This window comes from Crocodylus siamensis, chromosome 3 (genome assembly GCF_052110815.1).
Source record: "Crocodylus siamensis isolate JL-2025a chromosome 3, ASM5211081v1, whole genome shotgun sequence".
Lineage (NCBI taxonomy): Eukaryota > Metazoa > Chordata > Crocodylia > Crocodylidae > Crocodylus > Crocodylus siamensis.
Window position 1 is genome coordinate 127,012,791 of NC_143397.1, and position 8,021 is coordinate 127,020,811.

Below are 8,021 nucleotides of genomic sequence, written 5' to 3' on the forward strand. Positions count from 1 at the left end.
ACGGGAGCCAATCGTCTCAGTGCGCTGTGACCATTGGGGTCCCACAAGGCTCTGTTCTAGGGCCTATACTGTTTAGCATCTACATCAATGATGTGGACATTGGTGTCAGAAGCTGACTGGCCAAGTTTGCCGATGACACCAAATCTGGGGTAAAGCATCCACACCTGAGAGCAGGAGGGTGAACCAGGCAGATCTGAACAGACTCATGAAATGGGCGGAAAAGAACCTGATGGTGTTCAACACTGAAAAATGCAAGGTTCTGCACCTTGGGAGGAAAAACCTGCAGCATCCTTATAGGCTTGGCAGTGCTACGCTGGTCAAAACTACAGATGAAAGGGACTTTGGGGTCACGGTTGACCACAAGATGAACATGAGCCTTCAGTGTGGTGCTATGGCTAGTAAAGTGAGCAAAATGCTGGTTTGCATCCATAGATGCTTGTCAAGCAAATCCAAGGACAACATTTTCCCATTGTACTTGGCCTTGGTGAGGCCTCAGCTGGAGTACTGTTTCCAGTTTTGGGCTCCACAATTCAAAAAAGATGTGCATAAGTTTGAGAGGGCCCAGAGGAGAGCCACACACATGATCAAAGGTCAGGAAAACAGACCTTATGATGAGAGGCTGAGAGCCATGGGACCCTTCAGCCTAGAAAAGCGCAGGCTCAGGGGTCATCTGGTGGCCACCTATATAAGCTTATCAGAGGTGCTCATCAGGATCTGGGGGAGCGTTTGTTCACCAGAGCGCCCCAAGGGATGACAAGATTGAATGGTCACAAACTCCCCTGTGACCGGTTCAGGTGGGACATAAGAAAGAACTTCTTCACTGTCTGAGCCCCCAAAGTTTGGAACAGACTGCCACCTGAGGTGGTTCAAATGCCCTCAAAACATATTTGGACGCTTATCTTGCTGGGATCCTATGATCCCTGCTGACTTCCTGCCCCTGGGGTGGGGGGCTGGGCTCAATGATCCTCTGGGGTCCCTTCCAGCCCAAGTGTCTATGAAAAAAATCTATGAAATGTCCCTTTCTGGGCTCCTGTGTTGATTAATTCACATCTGCCCCTTTAAGGGTGACTCTACTCTTCCAACAAGCAAACAAAGGAACCCCTTTCTCCCTGGGTTCTTCTCCCTGGGTTGGCTTCTTAGGGCAAGAACCTTCAGACCATACTTCCGGGAGGAGAGTTCTTCCCCCACGCATTCTACCACCACCGGGACAGAAACAACAACAACAACAACAAAAGAGGGGAGGGGAAGAAACAGACTGGGTGGACACCCCTTAACTCATGCATGGCTTGTCAGGGGTTCTACTGCTTTAGTCTTTGGCTGCCCATCTTCAAGGGATTCCTATTCCAATGGGTCACAAAGTTGATCAGTGGGCCCCTGAACACTCTAGGTGAAGGATCTGCCTCCTTTTTCTACTGCTGGTCATGGGCAGCTGCTGGCAGGTGAGACTCCCTGCATTGCCTCTGTCTGCTGGGCATGGTCCTCCCTCAACTGCCCCTCCACAGGGCCAAAAATACCCTCCCATGCCTTTCACCTGCCTATCTACAGAGAGCACATGCTGTGGAAGCATGGCAGCATGTTCACCGCTTTGGTTGAGCCTCCCATCATACCTGAGGTAAGGGTTCTTTGGGTGAGTCTCTCAGGGCTTTTCCCTTAGAATCACAGAATCATAGAAAGATAGGGTTGGAAGGGACCTCAGGAGGTTATTTAGTGCAAGTCCCTACTCAAAGTTGAACCAGCCCCAGGTAGATCATCCCAGCCAAGACTTTGTCTAGCTGGGTCTTAAAAACCTTCAAAGAGGGAAAGTCCACAACCTCTTTAGATAACCTGTTGCAGTGTTTTATTACTCCCCTAGTGAGAAAATTCTTCTTAGTATCTAACCTAAACTTTTCTTGCTGTGACTTGACACCATTGCTCCTTGTTTTGTCACCTGCTACCACTGAGAATAGTCTAGCTCCATCCACTTTTGAACCCCCCCCTTCAAGTATTTGAAGGCTGCTATTAAGTCCCCTCTCAGTCTCCTCTTCTCTAGAACTAAATAAGTTCAGTTCCCTCAGAAGTCATGTTCCCCAGTCCCCTCACCATTTTTGTTGCCCTCCACTAGACTCTCTCCAATTTGTTCAAATCCTTTCTGTAGTGGGGGCCTGAAAACTGAACACAGTACTACAGATGTGGCTTCACCGGTGCTGAATAGAGGGGAATAATCACTTCCCCTTGACCTACTGGAAACACTCCTGCCAATGCCGCCCAGTATGCCATTAGCTTTCTTGGCAACGAGGGCCCATTGCTAGCTCATATTCAGCTTATTGTCCACTGTAACCCCCAGGTCCTTTTCTGCAGAGCTGCTGCCCAGCCAGTCAACCCCCAGCCTGTACCAGTGCATGGGATTCTTCCATTCTAAGTGCAGGACTCTGCACTTCTCCTCATTGAACCTCATGAGATTTCTTTTGGTCCAATCCTCCAATTTGTCTAGGTCACTCTGAATCCTACCCCTACCCTCCAACATATCTATTACTCCCCTCAGCTTGATGTCATCTGGAAACTTGCTGAGGGCATGTGCTATCCTAGCTTCCAGGTTGTTAATGAAGATATTGAACAAAACTGGTCCCAGGACTGACCCCTGGGGCACTCCACTTGATACTGGCTGACAACTAGATATCGAGCCATTGATTATTATCCTCTGAGCCTGATGCTCCAGCCAGTTTTTAATCCACCTTACAGTGCACTCATCCAGTCTATACTTCCTTAAGTTGCTTGTAAGACTGCTGTGGCAGACTGTATCAAAAGCCTTGCTAAAATCAAAGTTATATCACTTCTACTGGTCTCCCTGCATCCACAAAGCCACTTGTCTCATTATAGAAGCCAATCAGGTTTGTCAGGCATGACTTGCCCTTGCTGAGCCCATGTTGACTTCCTAATCATCACCTTTTCCTCCAAGTGCTCAGAAATGGATTCCTTGAGTATCTGTTCCATGATTTTTCTGGGGACTGAGGTGAGGCTGACTGGTCTGTAGTTCCCTGGAACCTCCTTTTTTCCTTTCTGAAATACGGGCACTGTGTTGGCCATTTTTCAATTACCTGGGATCTTTCCTGATTGCCATGAGTTTTCAAAATGATGGCCAGAGGCTCTGCAATCACATCAGTCATCTCCCTCAGCACCTTTGGGTGCATCCTGTCTGGTCCCAAGGACTTGTATATGTCCAGCTTTTCTAAATAGCCCCTAACCTGTTCTTTCACCACTGTTGGCTGCTCACCTCCACCCCAAACTGTGCTGCCAGGTGCAGTAGTCTGGGAGCTGACCTTGCTTGTGAAGACTGGGGTGAAAAATGTATTGGGTACTTTAGTTTTTTGTACATCATCTGTCACTAGGTTGCCTCCCCTATTCAGTAAGGGACCCATGCTTTCCCTGATCTTTCTCTTGTTACTGACATATTTGTAGAAATCCTTCTTGCTGTCCTTTACATCCCTTGCTAGCTGCAACTCCAATCACGATGTGGTCTTCCTAACCCTTGCCCCACTCTTTTCCCTTCACAGATGTGTGTGTATCTAACCATATGTATTGGAATTAGATGTAATTGTATTTAGGAAACAAAGCTGGATTCCCTTCAGCTCCTTTCCACTCTCCTAGCTTTGTGACTGCAGATTTAGATTGGTAACTGTGCATGTTAACATAAGAACTGACATGTCTTTAGCACCCTTCCTTGGTTCATTTGTTCCAGTTGAACTGTATATGCCTCCTACTGCTTTCATTATCCCTGTCATCCATTCGCATTCCCTACTCCAACATATTGGGTTCCTGGCTGTGAGGTGTCAGTTAGTCAATCCTGCCTCTGAATTTCAACATCCATCTAATGTGGATGAATCATTTATAATACATATATACATACATACATAATGTGTGTGTGTGTGTACATCTGTGCACACACACGTGTATGTATATGTGTGTATGTGTTATGTGTATGTATGTGTATATGTGTGTGTGTGTGTATGTATATAGAAGTGTGTATATATGCGCACACATATATACATATAAGTGTGTGTGTTTTGTATACACACATTATACATTTATGAACACCACGTGTGTGTGTGTGTGTGTGTATACACGTATTATACAAATGTGTGTGTAATATATTTTACACACACACCTCCCCTAGAAGTGATCCAACCACAGTGTATATAAATAATATATATAATGCTGCTACACTTTTTCAAGAAATTAAGTGAAAACTTTGGGTCACTGTATCCCATAACAAGCCCTTTGGATTTTTCTGTTACTGAATGTTTTATTCCTGAAGAACAAGCGTAAATACAGGCAGGAGAGTGGTACATAGCCTCCCCACCAACATTAAATTCTAACACTGTATAAGGAAAATGAATTGTCTTTGTGTTCCCAATAAGGAGGAGAAAAAACTTGACCAGTTCTGTTTCTCAGAAAGACTTTAGGAGAACAGTGGGTATTGAACTGTTCATGACTTTGGGCTCCATAGGCAGAAGGATTGGATTACAGCTGATTAAAATAATTGGCCCTCTTTAAATGGCTTTTGCACAGTAGCACCTGTTCCATGGTATTTAGCCCTGACAACCTTTTTATCAACCAGACAGATATTGACATAATGGAAAGACTGCTAGGAAGAAGAAGAAAGAAATTATAAGAGGGATGTAGGAATATAAAGAAATATTTTTTTTAAAAGCTCACTTTGTCACTTGGCTAAGTTACAACTAAAGGAGAGACAAGTTACAACAAAAAGGGAGGGAGGGAGAAAAAAACTCATTGCTTGATGTATTTAAATCTAGACCAGCCAAAACTCTTATTTCAAATGTACAAGAGTAAATGCTTCCTTTCTTGGCAGGGAAATGAAGTGTATCAAAGTACAAGGAATATGGTGTACAATGGACAAGGTCTTTCCCTTCATTTGGTTCAATGGGCCATGTTAATGTCTGGTGTTACAACATGCATATATGAAGCCGCCTAATGATCAACATTCCTTCCTCCCTTATTAGTGGGCAGGCGGAGCTGCAGTTTGGGGTTCAGCTTCGTTTGACATTTTGTTGTACCTTAAAAAAGATTGCCAGCATCCTCTAGGAAAGAGAGGAAAATTGGTTCTTACTCTCAACACACGAACCGATTTGCTTCCTTCAAAGAGCAAAACAAAGGTTGGTGGTGAGGTTGGTTACTATTAGCAAACATTCTTGTCTGGGTGTCCAATCCTTAGACATTTTTACTTCTGAGCACTTTGGATGGCATTCTATTATTTTCTGGATACCTAGCTGACTAGATTTGATTGTCTGTGTGGTTGTTTAAGTTTCAAAAAAGCCACTTACATACGCACTGGATTTCTATACCTGTACACATGGCTGCCTAGACTGGTCAGACGCCCTGACAACAAGGTGGGAAATATCATCCACACCTCCCAAACATCTCAGTAGCCAGGGTGTTTGCTCGAAAACTGAATGTCTTTGGTTCTAAGCCTGCACCCCTTGGGCAGAGATAGTTTGAAGCTGGGCGTCTGACTTCTTGTACAGTACTCTACCACATCACAGCTTACAAAGTATACAGGATTCTCTTTGGTACTTCTTCTGAAGCTGGCCCCTTGGGCAGCCATGAGAAGGAAGTCTGTGGGAGATGTGAGGCCAGGAAGAAACGAGCAGCCAGAGGGTGTGCATCTCATTGAGGTGGCAGCTGGTCTAGAAAGGAGGGTTCTAGTTCTAGCCTGGGACTTTGTTCTCAGTGGGACAGAAGCTTTGCCCCACATGCCTTTCTTCCAATGACTATATTAGTAGCTCAACTTTAAAAGGAGCCCCAGAGAAGCAAGTGACTACTGTCTGACCTGTGGTGTGCTGGATAGATGCAGTGCAAGGAAGCAGAAGCAGGTCTTTGTTTAAACCCCCTCTAGGTGATGGGACCCAATGACCTAGACACTGACCCATGGGGGCAAAAGAGTGCACACAGTCTTCTTTGGCTCCTGAATTTAAGCCCAGTAGTCATGGGTTTTAGCCATCTTCATTTATGGCTGCCTAAGGCACAAGGAGCACATGCATGTGCCCTGGCCACTACCACACCAGCTCAGTCTGCATGACTACAAAGTGGTGCGTAGTCATCCACATGCAGGAGTAGAATAACAACCTGTGTGAAAATGTTTTTTCTGGGACTTTGATTATCAAAAATGCCATGCAGGGGACCAGACTTGGACACCTATGTGACCAGAAAAGAATAGAATGCCACTCCTGCTGTACACGATTCCCATGGAATGGAGTGTCCTCAGTATCTTGCAGGATCAGGCCACACAATATAATTCTTATCTTTTCCTGATTGTTTCAATTGCATTGCATTAGCAGATGGAAGGCACTACATGCTTGGCTGCATTATCCATAAATCTGCTGTATCTTATATGGCACTAATGGCATCTATACTTTATTTTGACTAGCTGTTGTCCTCTGGGAATGAAACAAGAGATGTTTTTACTATAAATGGACAGCATTGCCAACTTTATTCTGAAATGACAATATTGTAAATTCTGTGGCTTTTGCTATCTCTTTCTTTTTTTTTCTTTATATAGGAGTTTAATGTTAATTTGTTGATTTGAAATCATTTATAATAGATTAGTGTTCCTGATTTCCTCATTTTACACAGCTCTGAGAGAGAGATTGCTTTATTCTGCACTTCCTTGTTCTCATTTACATGGTAATTCTTTTATATGAGACCAGTGATAACAAATCAATACTGTAATAAGAACCTTGCAGGAAAATGTATACAATGTACACTTTTTAACTTACAGATGGATTGGTACTCAAACAGGCAAGGACACATTTATCATAACATAATGCTTGATGTTGGAAAATGAGACATTCTCAAATCCTTTCTGCATGTCGCTTAACACTCAAGAACTGAAATGAAGTTATGACAGAAACAGCTACATGTATATCGCAGCTCCAAGAAGTTTCACAGTGTGAAAATTTAGATATGCAGGAAAATATTTCCCCTTGATGAGGGAGTACACTGCTGAATGTTCATATTATCTCTGTAACCTAATTCAGCCAATTAAGATATTGATATAGCAATAATATTATTAATATCCTGCATCTCTATTAAATTAACAAAGAGGTAAAGCTAAATGAAAATGTAATAGCATTAGCATCAATTCCCGTGGGACCCATTGCAGAATTATCCAGATCAGCTTTATTCCATTGATTATAACCATTAATCAAAGTCTGACACCTTTTGATTTCTCTCTCTCTCTAAGGGCTGTTTTCCCGTTTTAATTTAGCATTTTTTCATTTTGAAAATCTTTGCAGTTTTAGTTATAATCATCCAGACTTATGTAGTTTTACATTTCCAGAATGCTTTTATATCACTAGATTTACTGTACAGTTACTTTATGCTTATGCCCCACATCCAGTGGGCAAAGATCTTGAGAGAATAATGTAGTGCTTTCTGCTCAATAATTGAGAGAATTCATCTCAAGTTTGGCTAAGAAGTTTGCAAGATAAAGGTGTTCCCAGTTTCTTTTGAAATTCCTCTTATACACCAAAGTTAAGAACATTCTTTTCCAACAGTGCCTGGGTAGGCACGTATGCTATAATTTTTCTTTTGGGTATGAACTTTTCTCAGATCTATCTTTGTCTGAGAGTATGTACCTTTTCCAGGAGCCACCACACCAGCTATTGTCAGCTGAAGCACTTTGACCAACAATCTCAGATAAATGTGTCTAAGAAACTCCATTGAAAACTCATATCAGTGCAAAACACTTTTATTCTGGAATTAGCTGTTCTAACACAGCCATGGGGGTGTGTCTCTATTAAAAGAAAGGTGAGTTGGTTACTGTAACCCCCACACTGTGCTTTTGGTTGTTGTATATTGTGTGTGCGTGTGTTTATGTAGGCAAAATGGCCCCTGTTTCTGGCCAGGTGGTCTGCACATGGAAAGCTGGAGCCTGTATCTATGTAAAGTACGTAAAATCCTCTGGCCTCATTGGCCAGAGGAAGCAGAAGATTCTTTAGGCAGATTGGGTAAGAGAGAGGCTGAAA